This window comes from Diceros bicornis, chromosome 16 (assembly GCF_020826845.1).
Source record: "Diceros bicornis minor isolate mBicDic1 chromosome 16, mDicBic1.mat.cur, whole genome shotgun sequence".
In the NCBI taxonomy this organism is placed as follows: Eukaryota; Metazoa; Chordata; class Mammalia; order Perissodactyla; family Rhinocerotidae; genus Diceros; species Diceros bicornis.
Window position 1 is genome coordinate 65,564,582 of NC_080755.1, and position 22,756 is coordinate 65,587,337.

The following is a 22,756-nucleotide window of genomic DNA, read 5'->3' on the forward strand; positions in this document are numbered from 1 at the left end:
CAGTTGACCAGCCCTCCTGCTGAATCACCCTCTTCTCTAGATTCTGTGAAACCTCGCCGACCTCTCCTCCCATCTCATCAACCTCTTCTCCTCTGTGTCCTTTGCTGATTCCTCCATTCCAGCCCTCATCTCCTACACCTTCTCCAAGGTGATCTTGACCGTCTCTGTGATGACGACCCCAACACCGATTCCCAGACCTGTCTCCTGGTCCACAGAACATAATATCCTACCTGGCGACCCCGCCCCGCTCCTGTCCCCTACAGCCCATTGTCCAGAGAATCACTAGAATATGCTTTTAAAAGTATAAATCACTTCCCATTACTCCCTTACTTAAAAATTGACAAAGGCATCCCTTTGCAACTAGAGTAACGTCTGAAGCCTCACCACGGCCTCAGAGCCCCACAAGAACTGTCCCGGGCTCACCTCACCAGCTCTATCTCCCTTCACGCGCCCTTGCTTTGGTTCACTTCCAGGACAGACATGCTGAGTCTTGGATATGCCAGCTGTGGGTCATGGCCTCTGCCCAGCTGTCTTGCGCTGGACACGTTCTTCCCAGATCTTTGTATGGCTGTTGTCTTCTCCTCATGCAGGTCTCAGCTTACCCATCATCTCCTCAGAGAGGCTTTCCCAGTTTCCTACCAGAAATAGAATCTTCTCAACCCACTTATCACCATCTGTGATCACTGTTTATATGCTTATTGTCTGTCTTCTCCCTTCAGAATACAGACCCTTCCGGGCAGGGGCTTTATCATTTTAAATACTGTAGTTCCAATAATTGGAACACTCAATAAATGTTTCTTGTTTGATCAACTGAGACAGAACCAGAGGGAGCCTTGAATGTGCTAATTGCTTCTCAGTACAAGGCTATATGAGAAACTAAATAGCCACTTATTGAGATAACATCTTCACCGTCATAAACAGCAGCAATTGACTGTCAACATTGTTAAGATGGAAATGGTACCTCTATCTTGGCATTGTTATTATTTACAAATCCTGAAAAGTGCAACTTGGAAATATCTGTCATTTGTCCTAGATCCTATGGATATCTGCACAAGGAACCGAACTAAATATCCATCAGCAGTAGACTAGTGTAGCCTAGTTAAATAAATTGTAATTCATATAATGGGCAATGACACAGGCAATACAAAGAGTAAGGTAGATCTTCATTTGGGGAAGGTGAAAGATTCCCAAAAAATATTGAATGAAAGAGAAGCAAAATCCAGATCTTTGTATATGCTGTCTCCCCATTCATGTAAATAAAAATATTTACATGAAGTTTATGTTATATATTTAGATTTTATATTTATTTATTTATATATATTTATATATAAAGGGCTATATGCATATAATTTTTTTCTCAAAGGATACATGTTAAATCATTTCAGTGATTGTTTTTTGGGGGAAAGGCAAAGACTAAGAGGAAGGAGTCTCTTACATTCATCTTTTTGGTTTTTTTTTATGTGTTGCCAATTTTTTGAATTTATTGTATTTTGGTTAAATATACATATACAATTTACTGTTCTAACCATTTTTAAGTGTACAGTTTAGTGGCATTCAGCACATTGGCAATGCTGTGCAGCCGTCACCAGTATCCATTTCCAGAACTTTTTCACCATCCCACACGGGAAGTCTGGCCCCATCAAAGAATACCTCCCAGCCCTCTCTCCACAGCCCCTGGTAACCTCTAACCTACTTTCTGTCTCTACAGACTTGTGCGTTCCAGGTACGTGCAATCTTGTGCCTTTTCATTATTGCTTGAATTTTTTAACCATGGGCATGAGTTACTTTCATTTGTTACAAAATGCTAACAGGGGTATCAGGGCAAAAGGATTATGGGGCATTTTCATTACCTCCTTACCCTTTTTTGTTTTAAAATCATCCCGATAAATGTTCTTTTACATGATCTCATGGAGAACAAGGTGATTGAGTATACCTGGGTCAGAGAACGAAGCGATGTACCATTTCTTTCAAAGTACAGGAAGACACTCATTTTTGTCTGATTCCCAATGATACTGTTACTTTATTAGGCAGTTTACTGGCCACATCATGGCAAGGGTTATTATTGCATTAATATGCAATGATTAATTAAGGTGAACTTCATTGTAACGAACTGATTAGAACATTAGGTCATGAAACATGAGAGACTTATTTCACAGCTTTTGATGAAATTGTTAAATTACCTTAATAAATAAAAGAATTTGATATATTAAATTAGCAGAAAATAATAGATCTAGTTTAATGTTGATGGCATAATTGCTACTCGTTCTAAGCACCATGTATAAAATTACCGTTCTTCCTGGTATTTATCCTAAGGAGATAAGGCATCACAGGAAATAATTTCTGTAAGCACAAATGTTCATTGTGACCTTGCTTTCAATACTTCATTATTATAAGAAATCTAAATATTTAACAATAGGAAGATGATTAAGTAAATTATTGTATATCCACTCAATGGATTAATTGAATTAAATAGATTTAAATGGATTAATGGATCAATGGATAATTAATCAATGGATTAAAAATGATAGCTAACAAGAACATATAGCAATGTCAGAAATTCTTTAGGATAGAGCAAATAGAAGCAGGGCGTATAATTTTATGGATGCTATGTTGTAATTATTCAAAAAAAATCCACTGAAAGTGACATTTACTTAATAGACAGTTACTTAATTGCCTGCTTCAATAATCTAATTTCAACCCTCATCTTTGGTGCCTGTTGAAAACATTAACAATATTGTCAACTGTATGCATGTTGAAGTTCTCTCCTCTCTCAGGGTCTGTGGCTTCTCTCTCCTTCCTTTCTCATCTAGGACTATCCCTTCTAGAGTCACTTTTTGGTTTCTTATATTTTTATTCCTTAAATCTTAGTATTGCTCAAGGTTGTCTCATTAATCATCATTTCTTGTCACTCTACACACGCTGTGTGGTCTATACTCTCCCAGGGGGTGTTAATTAGGGAGGGCTGGCTGCAGTCATAAATAGACCCTGATATTTCAATGGCTCTATAAGATAAAGCTTTGTTGATTGCTTATACAGTATTCTGAGTCTTTGTTTGAGGCAGTGGGGCGGTTTTCTCCTTGGGGTCATCAGGGACCCAGATGTCCATTTCCGTGGAGGAGCAAGACAATTCTATTGGGTAACAGTTGAATAAAACAGGGTGTGTAGCTCACATTACTCTGAGAAGTCAGACAAGAGAGAGAAAGAGAAGGAGGATAGTAGCTCGAAGGAGGCAGAATTAAAGGAGTTTGTTTTAGGAAGAGTTGGTCTTAGCATATTTGTAGACTAAGGAAAAGGAGCTATGGTAGAGGCTGAAAACTCCAAGACGAGTTGGCGTAACTGATGACATAGCTGCTTCTGGAGGAGGTAGCAGCGTCCAGGAACCAATGCATCAGGTTAGCCTGCAGGAGGGTGATAGCTGATCTCTCTGACAGAGGACAGGGACGTGCACTTAGAAGTGAAGCGGAGGGCAGATGAAAGCATCATTTGTCCCCAAGCTTGAGTCAAGTTTTTGCCCCAAATTTCTGTTTTTTGTGTCCTGAGCTGGGGGTAAAGGAGAGGTGTGTGTATTGGGGGTCAGCGGCTCACGGCAGCTTCCAAGCCCACCTTGCCCATAAGCAGGGTTCCACTCTTTAGTGCTGAACCTGGAGTTTCGGTTTGATGACATTTTAAACGACTTTTCACTTGGATGATTTTGACTGATGTTCTTGTAAAAGAGGAACGTCCACCTCTACTCACTTTATGAGCCCTATAAGACGAAACAATGACACTTTTCCGAGAAAGATCCCTGGAAAATTTCTTTTAGACTAGAAAGTATATGCTTACTTCTCTTATGAATATTTGAGAGTCTGGGTTTGAAGTGATGAATATAGGAAAAATGAAAACACCCACGGCATCAAATGTCAGTACAAACGTAAATCTCTCCTCAATCTGCTCTCCGTTGGAGCCTCTACCTCCATAATGGAATTTGTCATATTGTAAATAATGGATTTTATGTTTTTTTTTTCATGAGACTGTGTGTTCCTTAGCATCACACACGTTATCAATCGTTTCGTCTCCTGCAGCCCTCAGCCCTGGATGGGCATGTGCTCGCTGCTCAGAGCTTGAGGACTGAGTAGAAGTGGTCAGATCTGCTTCCTGAGCCATACAACTTCCCCACAGTTTAAAAAATAAGAATTTTATTTCAGAGAAGTTTTTGGTTTACAAAACGATTGCACAGATGGTACAGCGAGCTCCTGTGTATCTTACACCCGGTTTCCCTGCATGCTAATTTCTTACGTTGCCGTGTATACTTATCACATCTAATGAACTAGTATCGAGAGGTTATCAGTAACTCTATTCTATATTTAATTTAGATTTCATTAGTTCTCCCCTTGTGTCTTTTTTCTGTCCAGGACTCCATCCAGGACACCAATCACATTAAATCCTCATTTTAGGCTTCTCTGGACAGTGTCAGTTTCTTAGACTTTCCTTGTTTTTGATGACCTTGGGAGTTTTGAGGAATACTGGACAGACATTTTAAAAAACGTCCCTCAGTTTGAGTTTGTCTGATTTTTTTCCTGGTTAGACTGGGGTTACGGGTTTTTGGGAGGACCGCAGAGAGGTGAAGAGCCATTTTCATCATATGCAGCTAAGGGCACATGCTGTCAGTGTGACCTATCACTGTGGGTGTTGGCCTTGATCGCCTGGCTGGGGTGTGTCTTTCAGGTTTCCCCTCTTCCCCCCTTTCCTTGCTGTAGTCATTGGAAGGAGGAAGGAAGTCAGACCCACATTTAAGGGGAGAGGAGTTATACTCTGTCTCCTTAGGGGGATAATCTACTTAAATTGGAATCTTCTGTATGGGAAATTTCTCTCTTCTTCCCCGTTTATTTATATCAGTATGGACTCATGGATATTTATTTTATACTTTGGGTTGCAATCCAATACCATGGTGCCATTTATTTTGTTGCTCAAATTGTTCTAGCTTTGGCCACTGGTAGCTCATTCAGTTGAGTTCTGCTCCCTTTTACGTTGCCCCACATTTGGGCTTGTAAGCACTTCCTCACATTCTGGCACTACAAGCTCCTCCAGGCTCCTCTCTATTCTTTGCCTCAGCCCTAGAATCAGCCACTTCTTTAAGGAACCTTGTTTCCTTCTATTGGAGATGGTATTAGAGACTCAGATCTGGATTGCTACTGGGGTGTAATTGCTTCTAGGCTCTCTCAGCAGACAGAGCTAGGAAATAGACGCATGTAAACTTATCTGTGCATACACATATATCTATAATTATTTCTAATTCTATCCATCAGACCTATGTTAAGCAAAAATGAGTTTATACTGATGTTTCTGACTCTGTTCCAATTCCGCAAGGTTCATTTTGGCCTTCCTCCCTTCTACATATGAATCTTCTCAACAGTAAGAACTCTCGCTCCCACAAATGCATGGTATTATGCATCCACTACTATAACGCCATGTAGGACAGTTTCACAGTCCTAAAAATTCCCCTGTGCTTTACCTAGCCAGCTCTAACCCTGGTAGCCACTGATCAGTTTCCATCTCCATAGTTCTGCCTTTTCAAGAATGTCATGTGGTTGGAATCATAGGGCACGTAGTGTCCTCAGATTGGCTTCTTTCACTTAGTAACATGCACTTAAGGTTCCTCCATGTCTTTTCATGGCTTGATAGCTCATTTCTTTTTAGTGTTTAATAATATTCCATTGTCTGGATATACCACAGTTTATTTATCCATTCACCTACCAGAGGACGTCTTGGCTACTTCCAAGTTTTGGCAATTATGAATCAAGTTGCTATAACCACCCCTGTGCAAGTTTTATGTGCACATAAGTTTTCAACAACTTTGGGTAACTACAAAGGAGCACGATTGCTGGGTTGTACATAAGAGTATGTTTAGTTTTGTAAGAAATCGCCAAGCTGTCTTCCAAAGTGGCTGCACCATTTTGCATTCCCACCAGCAATAAATGAGAGTTCCCATTGCTGCACATCCTCACCAGCATGTGGTGTTGTCAGTGCTCTGGATTTTGGACACTCTAATAGGAGTCTAGTGGTATCTCATTGTTTTAATTTGCATTTCCCTTATAACATATGACTCGGAGCATCTTTTCATGTGCTTATTTGCCATCTGTATATCTTCTTTGGTGAGGTGTCTGCTGAGGTCTTTGGCCCATTTTTTAATCAGGTTGTTTGTTTTCTTATTGTTGAGTTTGAAGGGTTCTTTGTATATTTTGGATAACAGTCCTTAATCAGATGTGTCTTTTACAAATATTTTCTCCCAGTCTATGGCTTGTCTTCTCATTCTCTTGATATTGTTTTTGTGCAGAGCAGAAGTTTTTAATTTTAATGAAGTCCAGTTTATCAGTTATTTCTTACATGGATTATGTCTGTGATGTGATATTTAAAAAGGCATCACCATACCCAAGGTCACCTACGTTTTTCTCCATGTTATGTTCTAGGAGTTGTGTCTTGTTCTTTATTCTCGTAACAGCATGTTTTGCAGAGTTAAGATTTTCAATTTTAATAAAGTCTAATTTATCAAGCTTTTTCTTTCATGGATCATGCTTTTGTTCTAATCCTAATCTCATACAGATTTTCTTCTGGAAGTTTTATAGTTTGTCTTTTATATTTAGGTCTATGATCCATTTTGAGTTAATATTTGTGTAAGGAGTCATGTTTGTGTTGACATTCATTTTTTTGAATATGGACATCTAATTTCCCCAGCACTTTTTTTGTGTGGGGGGGGTGAGGAATATTGGCCCTGAGCTAACATCTGTGCCAATCTTCCTCTATTCTTTTGTATATGGGACACTGCCACAGCATGGCTTGATGAGCAGTGTGTAGGTCTGCACCCAGGATGCAAACCTGAGCATCCCGCGCTGCTGAAGTGGAGCGTGCAAACTTAACCACTACACCACCAGGGCGGCCCCCCCAGCACTTTTTGTTGAAAAGATTATCCTTTCACCTTCAAATTGTCCTTGCACCTTGTCAAATAAAGGTTGCATATACTTGTGTGTGTCTATTTCTGAGCTCTCTGTTCTGTTCTATTGATCTACCTGTGTATTCTTTCATCAATACCACACTGTTCTGATTACTGTCGTTTTATAGTAAGTCATGATACCTGGTAATGAGAGTCCTCCAAATTTTTTGGCTTCTCTCCCTCCAAAACTGTGATGGCTAGTCTAATACCTGTGCCTTTCCATATAAATTTTTAAATTAGTCTGTTGATATCTACAAAAAAGCTTGCTGAGATTTTCATTGGGATTGCATTGAATCTATGGTTCAAATTGGTAAGATTTAACATCTTAACAATATTGAGTCTTGTATGCATGAACATGAAATATCTTTCCATTTACTTGAATCTTCTTTGATTTCTCTCAATATTTACAGTTTTCAGATTATAGATCCTTTACATATTTTGTTAGTTTTATACTGAAGAACTTCGCTTTTTGGGTGTGGATAAAAATGGTGTTGTTAATTTATTTTTTCAATTTAACATCTTAATTGTTCATTTCTGATATATAGGAAAGTGATTGGCTTTTGTATATTTACCTTGTACCTTTTGTATATTTACCTTGTATCTTATGGCTTTGCTAAACACACTGTTATCTCTGGAGTTTTTCTGTGGAGTCCTTGGGAGGGGCTGTTTCTACATAGATAATCATGTCGTCTGTGAATAAAATTAGTTTTATTTTTTCCTTTCCAATCTGCATATCTTTGTATACCTCTAATGAATTTTTCATTCCAGTTATTGTACTTTTCAACTCTATATTTTCTAGTTGGTTCCTTTTTATAATTTCTATCTCATTATTGATATTTGAGGAGATGTTGTCCTCTTGGTTTCCTGTAGCTCTTTGAGTATATATATATATATATATTTTTTTTTTTTTGGTGAGGAAAATTAGCCCTCAGCTAACATCTGTTGCCAATCTTCCTCTTTTTGTTGAAGAAGATTGGCCCTGAGCTAACATCTGTGCCCATCTTCCTCTATTTTATGTGGCATGCTGCCACAGCATGGCTTGATAAGAGGTGTGTAGGTTCGTGCATGTGATCCGAACCCTTGAACCCTGGGCCACCGAAGCAGAGTGCATGAACTTAACCACTATGCCACCGGGCCGGCCTGTATATTTAAGAGTTGATTTAAGTATATCTGAGTATATTTAAGAAGTGATTTAAAGTCTTTTTCTAGTAATTCTAATGTCTGGGCTTTCTTAAGGGTAATTCCTATTAATTCTTTTTTTCCTGTGAATGAACCATACTTCCTTGTTTCTTCGCATGTCTTGAAATTTTTTGTTGAAAAGTGGACATTTTGACTATTATAAGGAAGCAAGTGTGGAAGTAAGAGTCTCCCCCCACCCCCACACACAGGGTTTATTGTTGCTGCTTGTTGTGTTTTTTGTTTGTTTAGTGACTTCTGAACTACTTAGTAAACTCTGTGTTCTTGGTTGTGTCTGGTCACCGAAGTCTCTGTTCCGTTATTAGTGGATGGTTAGTGATTTGATGGTGACTTCCTTAAACACTTGGCACCAAAACCCAAACACTCCCAGGCCTTGCAGTAGCTCTGTGTTGCGCACTCCTTCAGCGCCCAGCCGGGCCGTCTATGACTTTGCTTTAGTCTTCCCCCCTGCAGCACAGGGCCTGAGGTCAGCCAGGAGTAGAACTCGGTCTTCTCAGCTCTTCTCTGAGCATATGTCCACCCTGGGCATGCCTTCTAGATGGCCTTCTGGACGCCCTGGTATACAGGGGAACTTTTCAAAGCCCCTATTCCTTCCCAGGTCTCCTTCCCCAGCTCTTCTTTTTCAGAGTTTTCAGTATGTCTATTGCTTGTCCCAATTGTTCTCCCTTCCTCATGAGGCATTGGCTAATGTATTTACCTTTAAAGGCTTCCCACAAACACCACCCAGGAGGCCACCTTTGCCATGAGGACTCCAAGGCAGGTGAGACAAAGTCAAGCCCTGGAGTGGATACTTCAGGGAGCCAGTGACAGTTCAAGACGCACAACCACGGTCTTTGAGAATAAGGTGGAGATTGCTTTGTCTGGTACCAGCGCCCTGCGCCTGGTGGGCTGTGAGCTGTGACCTGTCGTCTTAAGGCCCACCCCCAAACTGGGGAGTGGGATGGTAACAGGGCAGTTAAAACACCGCAGAGCTCTCTTACCGAAACTCAGCAGTTCTTCTGTCATTAAGCATATCCTGGTTGTTTTAAATTTTGATTAGAGTCCAGAGTTCTGAATAAGTTGATTCTGACAGTTTTTTTGCCAGCTTATTCACAGTTTCTGTGGATGAACACGGTTTTGGAGTTCCTCACTCCGTCATTTCTGCTGAAATCACTCCCTCCCTGACTTTTCAGCTTCTCTCTTTGGTGTTACCTTCACTGATGCTGCTTCTCTACCTGCTCCCTCCTCCTGCCCCTGTTTCTCAGTCAGAGGCAGTCTTCATGCTCTTTACCTATCAATGTTTACTCTCAAGAAATTATCTCCTCCTCCTCCTCCTTCTTCTCTCTCTCCCTCTCCCAGAAAAGCTGTGTTATAAAATGGATCAAAACCTGAGATCAAAAGAATGAAGTGGCTAGTTACGTTTCAAGCAACATTGAATGGTGGGCAAGTTTTACGGGTGAAAAAACCTATCTGGTTTGACAGAAATTTGTGCCACCCTGGTGGTTACTATGTGTTCGTGCATAAGGCACGCTTTGTTGGGCTGAAGTTTAGTTTCCAACAGGTTTATTGCCAAAAGTTTTAGTAACAGTAAACAGACTCTCTTTCTGTTTAATATTTACCAGGTTTTATTCTGAGTGACCAGCTGAGAACAAAAAAACAGGACATATCTGATTTAAGGATTTAAATTTAAGGTTTAAGGATTACCTTGGTGAAGTCAACTTTCTGCAAATCCTGTGCACAGAGGTCCAAGAACTGGCCCAGAGGTCCGTGTATACTTATTTTCTGGGTAATTAATTTCATCAAGTGACCTCTGGCAGGCCAGGATCTGTCTGATCTTAATAAGCGGGGTGTGCCTATTAATTCTGCTATCCTGGAATCTTATACAAAATTATGACTTTTTAATTTACTTGCAGATTCTGGTTTTAGTCCCTCTCTTTGGAAACAAGATCTTACATTTACAAGTCAGGATATTGAACTGGTGTTTCCACGTGCGCATCCTCTACTAGGAGACACGTGAGAGGCAAGTTCTGTGTCCTGCTCACTCCATTGGCCCCGGAGCTCCCTTGGTGCCCCCCCAGGGCTGGCACCAACACTCACCTGTCCTGTCAGCACGGTCTGGGATGCAGCTACCTTCTGGAGGAATGTTGCAGCAGTTGCTCCCGTGGCTCTTGCTTCTGATTAATTTCTGAGTATTACTATGTGACACGGGCAAAGAGTTTTATAGGTATTATAATAATTAAAACAAACTTATTTTACAGATTAATGAACTGAGGCCTAGAAAAATTGAGTAGGTTGCCCGAGGCCACACAGCAAGTAAGCTAGGTCTGCCCAGCGCAAAGTTCACACTCTTTACTTGCATGCTTTTGTGCTGTCATTATGCTATTAATGTCTGCACAATTGCTCTTGTAGGTTAATGTACTATGTACACACAATGGTAACAGTCGTTTGCGTAAGCAAGCGTGGGTTGCTTACAAAAGACAGTGGGTTACACAGGCATGAGCAGATTCCACGATGTTCCAGGAGGGTGGTGTGCACGTGGCTTTGGTCTTTGTATCCTGCCTCTCCCACCCCTAAGCACGCTGCCACGGGTACCACAGGAGCTTAATGATACCCCGAACCAGAGAAAGAGTGAATCCCCACTGAGACGATAAGTCGTGATGTCAAGTGACGGAGTTAGAATTCTGTCTCATGGGGCTTGTCATATTCATTGACAATATATTCAGGAAAACAGTAATTCTCACCCAGATGCCTTTATTTTGTTGTCTGTCGTTTCCAGGCTCCACATTTCACAGCTAGCAAGGCCTGTGGGGGATTGCACAGCTGTACAGCAGGCACTCGCTGTCCTTGGCCCACCCTCGCACCCTCATCCTTCCTGCGGAGCTCTCCTCCCTGTGGCTTGTTGATGTGACTGCTTCAGCCAATGGGCTGTGAGCAGGACGAATACACATCACATCCGCATGAGTTACCTGTGCTTTTGGGGTTGGCCTCTTCCTCTCCTCCCCCGCTGAGGACAGCAGGCCCTGAGTGTTCTCAGCTGGGTCCTAGGCTGAGGACGTGGAGAGCCAGGCCCATGGGAGCAAGCCAGCTTGTGAGAGAGAGATGTGCGCTTCTTGTGGAAAGCCTCTGAGTTTTGGTATTTTGTGTTATATAGTATCACTGCCGCGAAAAGCTGGCTGGGGACGAGGTCAATAGTGCTGACAAAATACTGCACACAAAGAAATCAACACACCTTGCAAGCAAGGCTGGCAAGTTGTCTGCAGCTGGGGAGCTGTTGGGCTGCCATCCTCAGCACTCACGAGTAAAGAGGCGAGAAGGAGAAGGCACGGCATCAGTGGACTCGGAGCGCCCGCTTCTCCTCTTCCTGCATTTGCTGCTTTAAGTCCCAGTTGGTCAGTGGCTAGGAGGAGAAATAATAGCTCCTGGAAGCCCGTTGTGAGCCAGGGTGGGTTTCAATCCTAACCAGACTGTGGGAGTGTTGGGTTTGGGTCGGGGGTCGTAATCTTCTGTTGGGGGAGCGGGGAGGAACTGCTTTCTCGTTACTGAGAGCCCTGAACTGGACAGGCAGGTCTGAGAGCAGGAAGATGCTGAAGGTCAGAGTTCTGACTTTCCAGCAGAAAAGGAGTGAGGTGCTAACAGCTGCTGACATTATGGAGCGGGTCATGGGTCTTTCAAAGATTGATGGGTTTCGGAAACATTTATATTTTGACCCTCATCACTGGAGCTGCCTAAAGGATGCACGGGCAGGGCTGGAATATTGGCTGAACTTCCACGATTTAAGACAAAACGAGAAGGGATCACTTGGCAGCTCTTTTGTCACCATCAATCCCAACACTTACCACCCATGCAGATGTTTTTTCGTTGCCAGACATTGCACCTAAGTTCTCCTAGGTGGAAAACATGTAATGACTAGTCCTTTCTCAAGATGCACAAAGCCCGTCTTCACAGGCTGGCAGCTCCTACTTAGCACCCTTGATGATAACATCAGCCCAGAATTCATGTTGGCTGTTGGATAGTTCTGGTTTCAGGGTCATGGGCATAAGTGTCCATTGTTAAGGAAACTTTGGCCACTTCAGACCTGAATGGTGCTGCTGTCACTCTCCCCTGAAAGATCCAGGTCTACACTGTGTGAATTACTTGGTGGGATTTACAGAAAGATGACGTTTTGGAAAAAGCATCAAGAAAGTTAAAGACCGTAGGTCTAAACTTGACATCCTGAACATTTGTTGATAATGAATCAGTAACTATTGCTAAGTTTTGGGTTTTGAATCTCTTATGGATGGGCGTGAAGTAAATGAGCGTATTGGCACCAAGTTCCATGCAGTGGCTTGATGTTCTTATGTCGACGACATCACCGCATTCACAGCTGATCTACCCACATTTCATCAGAAAAATTCCCTGCTAAATTATTTTATGTATTATTACATATGTGCTCTAGCCACACCTATGGTAAGTCTCCTAGTTATAGGTTTGTAATTTCTAGTGTCACTATCTCCTTTACAGATGGAGAAATAAGGCTGAGGGAGATTTCCACCATCTAAAATGGGGGTTCAAATGACCTCATAAAATAGTTTTGAAGATTAATAGGATAATGTAGGTAACGTATGTAAGGATTCAAATCTACCATTTATAGTACCTATCATTTACTGTTTCTATAAATGTACTTGCTCAGTTATAGGTCTACAATGTGACCAAATCAATTCTAAACCAGACTTTTCTGATCCATAATTCATAATTTTTTTACTAAGCTACAGTGTTTTATGAAACTCCTAAATATGTGATTTTGAATTTCCATGAATTCTTAATTATGGTTCAATTAGACTCAAGAAGGCATCCTTTCAGTGAAATAAATATTCAACCTTGTAATAGGTCCTTAGCATATATTTTACCCAGTAGAAATTTATTATTCAACAAACTTCCTTCAAATAACACTCTCATTAAGATGTGAATATTTAGGGCTCACTAACTGCCATTAGATTTTTTATCGAGACTGGAACTTAAATAAACCACAGACCTAAAACTTGTAACAGTATATTAAGGAATGAAACTGCAAAAATTAATTGTAAAAGATAAGAAAGCTTGACAATGTGTTTTAAAAGGTATTTCAGGGGCCGGCCCGGTGGCCCAAGCAGTTAAGTGCGCGCGCTCCGCTGCGGCGCGCAGGGTTTGCTGGTTCGGAACCTGGGCCTGCACAGATGCATCGCTTGTCGAGCCATGCTATGGCGGCGTCCCATATAAAGTGGAGGAAGATGGGCATAGATGTTAGCCCAGGGCCAGTCTTCCTCAGCAAAAAGAGGAGGATTGGCAGATGTTAGCTCAGGGCAAATCTTCCTCACACACACACACACAAAAATAAAATAAAAGGTATTTCATGCTGGATGGATAGGCCGTGACAGAGCTAGTCACACGTATGTGTGAGGTTGAGTGTGAATACTGGCATGAACATGGTGGATCTTCATTTTTCTTATATTGGAAAGCAGCCAGAGGTGGGGACTCCCGCCTGGTGTGGTCCCTCTGGGATGCTCCCAGCCCCATCTGAGGCCAGGTGCTTTCATGAGGCACAGGGAGAGCAGTGATGGGGGTCCACTCACACAAGCTTGTCTCCATGTGTTAGATGATGGTGTTGAAACTCATGAGAACAATAGGGCTGTGAGTTTATAAACCACATTGACAACGGAATTGGGCAGGAAAGATGAGACAAGTTCAAAATACCTTGAGGGAAAGCCGGGTGTACAGCCACACGTGTACATGAAGCGTAACCGTGCTCCTGAGGACACCTCGTGGCAGCGGGGGCAGCCCCAGCACAGGCCCTCCCCCACTTCCTCCCCCCAGGGGATGCTCCTGGACAATGAAGAGAGTGAAGCATATCAATAGAGAGCTACTGTCCTCAGATGTCACCATCAAGTATTTAACACAAAACTACCCCATTCAGATAAACAGATAAAACACATTCAAAGAAAAAATGTGACTTGAGAAGTAACATACCCCCAGAGCAGAACAGAGGATACATTGATGTGCACAGATTCTAGCCATAGTCTCCAAATCAGGCTGCTTTCTTCTCAGTGAGAAGAAACTGAGGTGTGTCGCAATAACCCAGGCTGGGTTAAAGACAGAGACAGGTGATCTTGTATTTATTTATTTATTTTTACTGTGGATTCATTGCCTTTTTAAAATAATTGAGCTGAAGTTCACATAAGATAAAATCAACCTTTTTTTTTTTTTTGTGCTGAGGAAGATTTGCCTTGAGCTAACATCTTTGTCCGTATTCCTCTATTTTGTATCTGGGTCACCGCCACAGCATGGCTGACGAATGGTGTAGATCTATGCCCAGGATCTGAACCTGCAAACCTGGGCTGCTGAAGCAGAGTGTGATGAACTCAACTACTACACCATGGGGCCAGCTCAGAAAATCAACCATTTTAACATGCACAATTCAGTGGCATTTAGTACCTCCAGAACGTTGTGAGCCACCTCCTCAATCGAGTTCTGAAGCATTTCCATCAATGGTCTGGGCCATTTTTGCAGCTGTGTCCCTTTACAACCATGAGCTTCCTCTAACAGAACTGAGGGGACTGTGACCTGGCTACGCCACCTGCCACCTCTATGAAAGTCAGCCAACCCCCAACCACTGTGAGTGTTCTTCGCTTGGACACAGATTTTATGGACTAACTGGGCCTATTTTTGTGTTTTTTTTAACACAGGCCACCTTCTCCTGGCAGCCTTGTGTATTCCTAGGCTATTTCTCCTATTAAGATGGTACAAGTTTAGAGAATAGAAATCCACTTTAATGTAAATTTAGGTAAATAAATTTGGACTGACATTAAGGTAAAAATTCATGCATTCTGGAGACAACTGTGTGAGAATTTTTTAAGAATTATTATTTTTTAAGAATTAAGAATTATCTGTGATTTGGCATTATATCTACTATTGGCCTATTACATCAATAGAAAGTTGATTTTATCATAAATATGATGAGATGCAATAAATAGTCTGATGATGGATGCAAGTAGCTTAAAATGGAAACATTTACAGAATGAATTGATGGATAACTTAAAACTAGCATTTATTCCATACTTACGACATGCTAGCCCTGTTCTTGGTACTCTGCATGTATTAGTTTATTCAATCTTCAGAGCAACTCCATGAGATGGCCTATTACCCTTTCTGTTTTACTGAGAAAGGAGGCAGCTAGTGGAGGCTATGGAACCAGTGAGTTAGCTGAGCTGGGGCTTAAACCAGGCCTCAGTGCACCAGCCTTCCCTCGTAACCCTCTCCCCACTGCCCCGGGCCTGGGCAAGGGCCTGACCAAGGATGCAGGAAGCAGTGAGGAGGAAGCCTGTGGCAGCCTTCTTGCTCTGTAGGTCTGGACGCAAGAGGGACTTGCACATCCTCTGTCTTTGCCCCTCCACGCTGGGGCCCCCACCTCCTCGCTCCTGTCAGCTAGCACCCCCAGGATTTCTGGGCCACCCTCTGCACCTCGCTGGCCTTCACCTGTGAAAAGGGTCGCTGGGTCTCACGTACCGCACATAAACATTCTGTGAGGCCCAAGTTGGTTTTATTAGCAATACTAACCTGTGGTAAGTAGATGTTTATACAGCAGAACAACAGATGGGAACAATTTTCCTTAACTAAGCAGATGGCTGTCCATAAAGTTCTCAACTAAAACTTCTTGCCAGAAAACCATTTCATGGTAATCCCTGTAACTCAGAATTCTTTACACCATTCTGTCCTTTAAGAAAATAAAATCATGACATATGGATCCAACCTGGGCTGAGTGAAAATTTTCTTCTCCACTCAACAGACAATGAGAACACAAATAAGCAAGTGCTTTCGTACGTGAAATATTACCCGATTATGATTAAAAGAATATTAAGCCTTTGCAGACTCTTCGCCTCTTTACACTTTGGAGTTGCCAATGGCAACAACTATGCTTTATGCATTTGGTGAAGTACTGAAGCTTAGTGCTTCCAGAAATCATTGCCCTGTGCTGTCTCATGGGGGGCGGAATCCGCCTCAGTCGGAGTGTCATGACTGTTCTCAGCAGAGCCACCTCCTGAGGCATGGACGGTCTCTGACCCCTGACCTCTGACCTCTTTCTGCACAGAGCTGCCCTCGTGCCTCATCTACTTAGTCACCAAATGGGGAAAAGCCCCAACATTTATGACTTTACATTGAGGACAAGTCAGCCTTTATATTATTACCCACAATTTTCAGTGATTTTCATTTTATTACAGAAGTGGGTTGATTTACTTTAGGGCTTAAACTTTCCTAAAAGGGTTTATGAGACTTTTAGTCTGGAACTGCTTTTCCCAGTTGCAGAATACGAGATGGAAAAAGCGTCCTGACTCTCCAAAGCCCATTTAGAAGCAACCTTGATAAGTTAGACAGCTGTTCTTATTTCAAATTGCAGACAAAAATAGGAAATAAAATATGGTGAAATGGTAGAACTTCGTTACTTTGACACTGATGCAGGATGACCAGCCTTCTCCCTGCACATTCGGACATGAGCAGATAACAGCCTGCTCTGGACCATTTCCTCACTCACCCAACAGTGAGTGTGCACACGTGTGTGCATTGAGTGAGCAGGAGGGCAGGCGAGAGAGAGCACGGAAGGAGAAATGGATTAGATTTGCCAGCTCTTACTCTGTCATGTTCTAAAATTCAAAAATAGTTTTGCTATTTATTTTATTTTCCTATTTATTTCATATTACATATTACTTTCTATAAATAACATTTGTTTCTCCTCATGGAAAACAAATGTGAAAATATGGACACTGTCATGGAGTCCATACATTTTACTATTTATACATCATTTTAAACATGCATTAAATATTCAGGTAGGTTAGGTAATGTGATTAGAGACAAAAAGGCAATTTCAAGGAAACTCACCCCTAAAATCATCATTCTTGTTACTCGGGTGAGGAAATCATGGCTCATGGTAAATAATTTACCCAGGATGGCACAGTTAGTGGTGGGGGTGACCTTGTGCCTCAGTTTACAGCTGTCTTCTCACTCCGTTCTCTCCACCATGTCTAGTTCAGGCACAATACTGTACTATGCTCTTCTCTTCTCTGATATACTATGTTATGCTATACTATACTACGTTATATTACTCTACACTACAGTAAACTATAATATACTATATGATGCTACACTACATATACTGCACTACACTACACTATACTGTATAATGTTATGCTACAGTATTCTATCCTACACTACACTATACTATATAATGCTATGCTATACTATACTTCACTACACTGTACTGCACTACACTACACTATACTATACTACACTATGCTATACTATACTGTACTACACTATGCTATATAATGCTATGGTACACTGCACTGTACTATACTACACTATACTGCACTACACTACACTATACTATATAATGCTATACTATGCTATACTATACTATACAATGATATGCTATACTACACTATAATACACTATACTGCACTACATTATACTTTCCTATGCTCTTCTCTTCTCTGATGTACTATGTTATGCTATACTATACTACGTTATATTACTCTACACTACAGTAAACTATAATATACTATATGATGCTACACTACATATACTGCACTACACTACACTATACTGTATAATGTTATGCTACAGTATTCTATCCTACACTACACTGTGCTATATAATGCTATGCTACACTACACTACACTATACTACATAATGCTACACTACACTACACTATACTATGCTACACTATACTATATAACACTCCACTCCACTATACTCTACTGCACAATACTATATAATGATACACTATGCTGTACTACACTATACTATACTCTTGTACACAGTCCCAAACAGACAAGCAGTGCGTCGCCTGTGGTGTGTCAGTCGGCAGTGATTGCACGGAGAGGAGGGCCTGGTATCACAGACGCCAGGGATAAGTAAGTGTCCGGCTGTCAGACTGAGAAATGGAGGAAAACCCAGGCCAGGAGAGGGTGTTTCTCCTCAGGGCTTGGGTGTCACACTTTTCCTGATATGGAGGACAGCATTTCCCCCCGATTGTTTTAATGCAAAGCTTAGAATGGAGTAGAGGGGATAGGAAGTACATTTATGAATAAAATTGGATAGACGACATCACTAACACCTTTTAAAAATGGGATTCAAGTTGACTTTGAAAAAGGAAAAGTCAAACACGTAGTTCAGAAAGAACAAGGTCAAATATTATAAAGATAAAATATCCATCATGTCAGTGAAGATGAGCCATGTCGCCTGCGTAACTAGCCAGACAACCCCTCTGAGTTACGGCAGGCGACGGGCCGCGCAGCGTGTGGGTGATGCTGGGAAGATCTCATGGCCCTCGCCCCTTGGATCTGTTCCCAGTCAGGAGTTGCACCCAGCTCCCTAAGGACCCTCACAGTTGTCAGAGTTCTCGCGAGAGTATTTGCTTAGTTCTGACGAGATTGGTGGGGAGGATCAGGGCCGAGGTCGTCATGACTCAAGGATGTTGTGTTTTCTGCCCCACAGGGCGTTTTCACGGCACAGGACACCATCTTCTTTCTACGAGCACAAATGACTTTAATTTCAAGGCTCATGCTCTTCTCATCTGTGATTTTCCTGCAGCATCTGGCACAGAGACTTGCATTTTACAGGAGACATAAAAATGCAGCTTTAATTAAGCATTAAAAGACTTTTAAAAATTTGTCTATCAGTAAACTTAGGATTTGCACACTTTTTTGTGTATTTATTGTAATTCAGTAAGAAATCTTTCTTTAGAAAAACGTGCCCAGAGAGTAATCCTTTCTTGATGTAAATTTATTACATTTCATTCCTAGAGAAAGGAATTATGTGATGATTTAAATGATTTCCTTCAGTGAATGAATGAATGGAATGGAATGAATAAATGCATTAGAAGAAGAAAAATTCTTTACAAAGAGATGATTTTTTAAATTGAATGTTGTGTGGCCCCTCACCATTCTTTGAATCTTATTTTCTTAGAGATGTTAAGGGTAAACATAATGATTACCTTAAATTTTAATAAAGAGAAATAAAAAGATAAAAAATTTAAATTTTGGAAATTTTTAATCTGCAGAACAGACCAAAAATAACTGGTTTCAAGTACATATCCATTTAATTTACATCATCTTTTACATTCTCTTCTCTTTCATATGTATCTTATTTCTCAAATTGAGCATAAATATCTAAATAGCTGGGATGTGTTATATACATTTTCCATGAAGCAGTGCTCTATCACGCCCTTTTCATTTGTAGAAACTGAACCAAAATTCACTTGGGAAAAAACAGGAGTTTATTGTCTGATGTGACTGGTAATTCTTCAGATGTGGCTGGATCCAGCAGCTATAGAGATGTGGTCCAAGCTCCTCTCTCTCTATCACTGCACTTTGCTTTCCTCCGTATTTTCTGTGGTCTCCAGGGGCTCACTTTGCACGGAAAGAAAGGCAGTTCTCACCTTATATAGAGCGCACAGCCTGGAATGCCACAGAAGCACAGCCTCTGGAGTCTTCTGACCGGCCCAATGTGGACAGATGCTCGTTCTGGAGCAGGGTGAGGAGGTTGAAAGATTGATCAGGATTACTACAGAATGGTGAGGGCAGCGTTCCCAGCACCTGCCAGGGATGCTGGGCAGATGAAACACGTACTCACACGGGGGTTTTCCACCTGATGGGAACCCAGTGCATTTACTCCAGAGGATACTGCCCCCACTCTACCTCTACTAGAACAGGCACATCCCAAATATGGGGTAATAGTATAAAAATTAAGAATACCACATGTGGGGTGAATAGGTCCAACTGAGAGCCCCAGGTGGCTGGATCTGGGGCTCAGGAGCAGAGGGGACTGGCGTCCAGCCACTGTCATCTCAAAACCCGAGAGGAGAGTCTTGCTGCCTCTTGCAGCCCGGAGAGGCAGCTGCAGTGCAGGGAGAGCAGTGCACGGCCTCCGGGCTGCAGGAGGTGAGAGGAGAGCAGGAGGTTTCCCAGGCCACTTGCACCCCTGCCCACGGAGATGATGGAAGTGAACAGCCAGCCACCCTGAGGAGGCCCACGGGGGCTTCAGCAGTGACTGCGGGGGGGCAGCAGCCGCCTCTCAGCAGAGGGAGGGGAAGTCCTTCCCTCACCAGATGCAGAGCTGAAATAGGAACCACTCCAGAAGCTGAAAGTAACTCCACGGAGAAGAGAGAGGGAATAATCTGGAACTGCCCTGAATATTTATCCAGAAGAGACTCTGGAGTTTTAAGACCGGGAAGTGCATGCCCTTGACACACAAAATTCTGAGGCATGGTGATGAGTGCCTTGAGAAGAGAGAACAGAGTTTATGCAGTTATGGAGGAAGGAGCGACTTGCCCTAAGGGGGAAAGCCAGAGAGACTCCAGAAAGGAGGGAGCGTGGGAGCTGGGCGTGAACAATGAGCAAACGTTTCACAGTGCGACAAAAGGAGAAATGCCATTCAGACAGGTGGAATGCCATGTACAAAGGCAAACAATTCTGACAGAACTCGGGGTGCTGGGGCAAGTCAGTTACCGGGGCTGGAGCAGAGTGCTGATGGGTGGACAGGGAGTGCTGAGAGCAAGGGGGCTCCACGTGGAGGGCCCTGTGCCACGAGGCAGAGTTAGGGTAGGGAACCAAGGAGGTCTGAGAGCAGGGGCTGGCGTGGTGGAGCTCTATTTTAGGCACTATGCAGAACAGAGAACCAAATTTGCATGCCTACCTTCCTGTCCTGCTTTAAAAACCCAGGATAATAATTCTGTCAATTTCTCATAAATCCAAGCCTCCTATACTTTTCAGAGTGGCCCTTGATTACATGGGACAAACACAGTGAAAACCCATGGAAATAAACACTGAATTCTAAGGTGCCCTGTAATAAGGGAATATATAACAATAAGTATCTGGATATGGGATCTTTTTTTTTTTTTTTAATTTTTTTCTTCGTGTTCCCATGAAGCTTTTCACACGCTTTCTTTAGGGGCGTTTTTCTAATGTTCTCTCCCCCAATACGTTTATTATATAGCATGAAAGTCTGCTCTTAAAAATCACTTTTCACATATAATTTTCTATCAAATGTTATGGACCCTATCCTGAAAAGCTTTCTTACGTTTAAAAAAAAAAAGCAACTTGAGTCCATAAATCAGCTTTCAAGGAAACAGGGACATTTCTAGGATTGAAAAATAAAAAAGAAGCAAAATATCGTAATGGCAAACAGATACTGAAGCCATGGGAGCCAGGAGGACTTTTCAAATTCATAACCAAAATCTTTGCGGAACTGCTAAGGATAAGGCTACACTTTGCTGCAATAAAAAAGCAATTCCATTACAAATATTTAATCATTATGTTGTACACCTAAAATTAATATAATGTTATATGTCAATTATACCTCAATTAAAAAAAAGCAATTTCAAAAATCATAGGGGCTTGACACATGGAAGGTTGATTTTTCAGTTCCATAAATGGCATTGCTGCTCTGGGTGGCTTTTCCCATCAGTGACTGGGGATGCAGCCTGCTTCCATCAGTGGCTGCACATCAAGCAACAGGAATACTCCACAATCACCCAGAATGGTGATTTGACCAGAATGTATCTGTGGGAATTTTACGAGGCCTGAGTTGAGTACACTCTTACATTAGTATTTTCATTTGCTTCTGCCATTTTCCCCCATGGCTTCATCACCTCAGAGAGGGAGAACCTAGAACTTCTAGAAAACACTGTCCCATGATGAGTGGACTTCTCACTGTAGGGGCCTGGAAGTGACACGTCTCTTCCTTTCCTATTTAATTGGACATAACTAATCACATAGTCTTGCCTCAGAGTGGTGGGGCTGAGAAGTGCAGTCTTACATGAGCCTGAAAGGAGAACTGAATATTTGGTGACTACTCATAATATCTGCTACTTATTATTTAACTTCCAGTAGGAGAGACAAGGTCTTGGATTCAAACAAGATGAAGAAACGGAACTGAGACCCTTGTAAAATGCCAGGATCCTTGAAGGGCTACACCATCAGTGAGTCCACTATATACTCTCCTGCCAAAGGAATGCATCCGTCAGCTTTTGCTAGGTTAAGCTGCTGTAACAAGTAGCTTACAGGCACAAAGGTTTATTTCTTTCTTATGTTACGTTTGGCTGGAGTCAGCTGAAATTCTGCTCCATGTGAGTTCATCCAGAGCACAACCTGAAGAAGACAACCGTCTGGGCCGTGCAGTCCTTGTGCTGAAGTAATGGAATCCCGTGGTGTCTCTGAAACCCTTAGCTGTGCATGACCTCATGGCAAGTGCACTCATATTTCATTGACCAAGGCCTGAGGGAAATGGGTGGGACTCATTTCTGTGCTGAGAGAAGCATAACAGTCAGACAGTAAAGGTGGGAGGTGCCATCACCCACAGGGGGCACAGCAAACAACTGGAAGCAATAAAATGATCTGCCAAAAGAAAACATCTAGAAAACACTGTTCCAGCCTCAGAACCAGGCAGAAGGAAAAGGCTTCTCTGAGAATTTGTGCCCATATCGCCTCCCTCACATAGAGTTGAATTTGCATTTGTGTGTTCTGAGACATATCAAGGTGAAAATTGACTTTAAAAGTTCCTGAGTTGATGGAGCCCTGGGGGCAAATGGCAGAAGCAAATGAAAAT

General features: G+C 42.1%; 1 long non-coding RNA gene across 1 annotated transcript in view; it reads left to right on the forward strand.

Moving 5' to 3' along the window:
* The window catches only part of LOC131415493 (uncharacterized), an 82,057-nt gene extending 62,975 nt beyond the window's left edge, over positions 1-19,082 (forward strand). The window contains exon 3 of the long non-coding RNA XR_009222472.1: positions 18,647-19,082. This is a non-coding gene — a long non-coding RNA (uncharacterized LOC131415493). The remainder of the gene's footprint in view (positions 1-18,646) is intronic.
* The last annotated feature ends 3,674 nt before the right edge of the window (positions 19,083-22,756 follow it).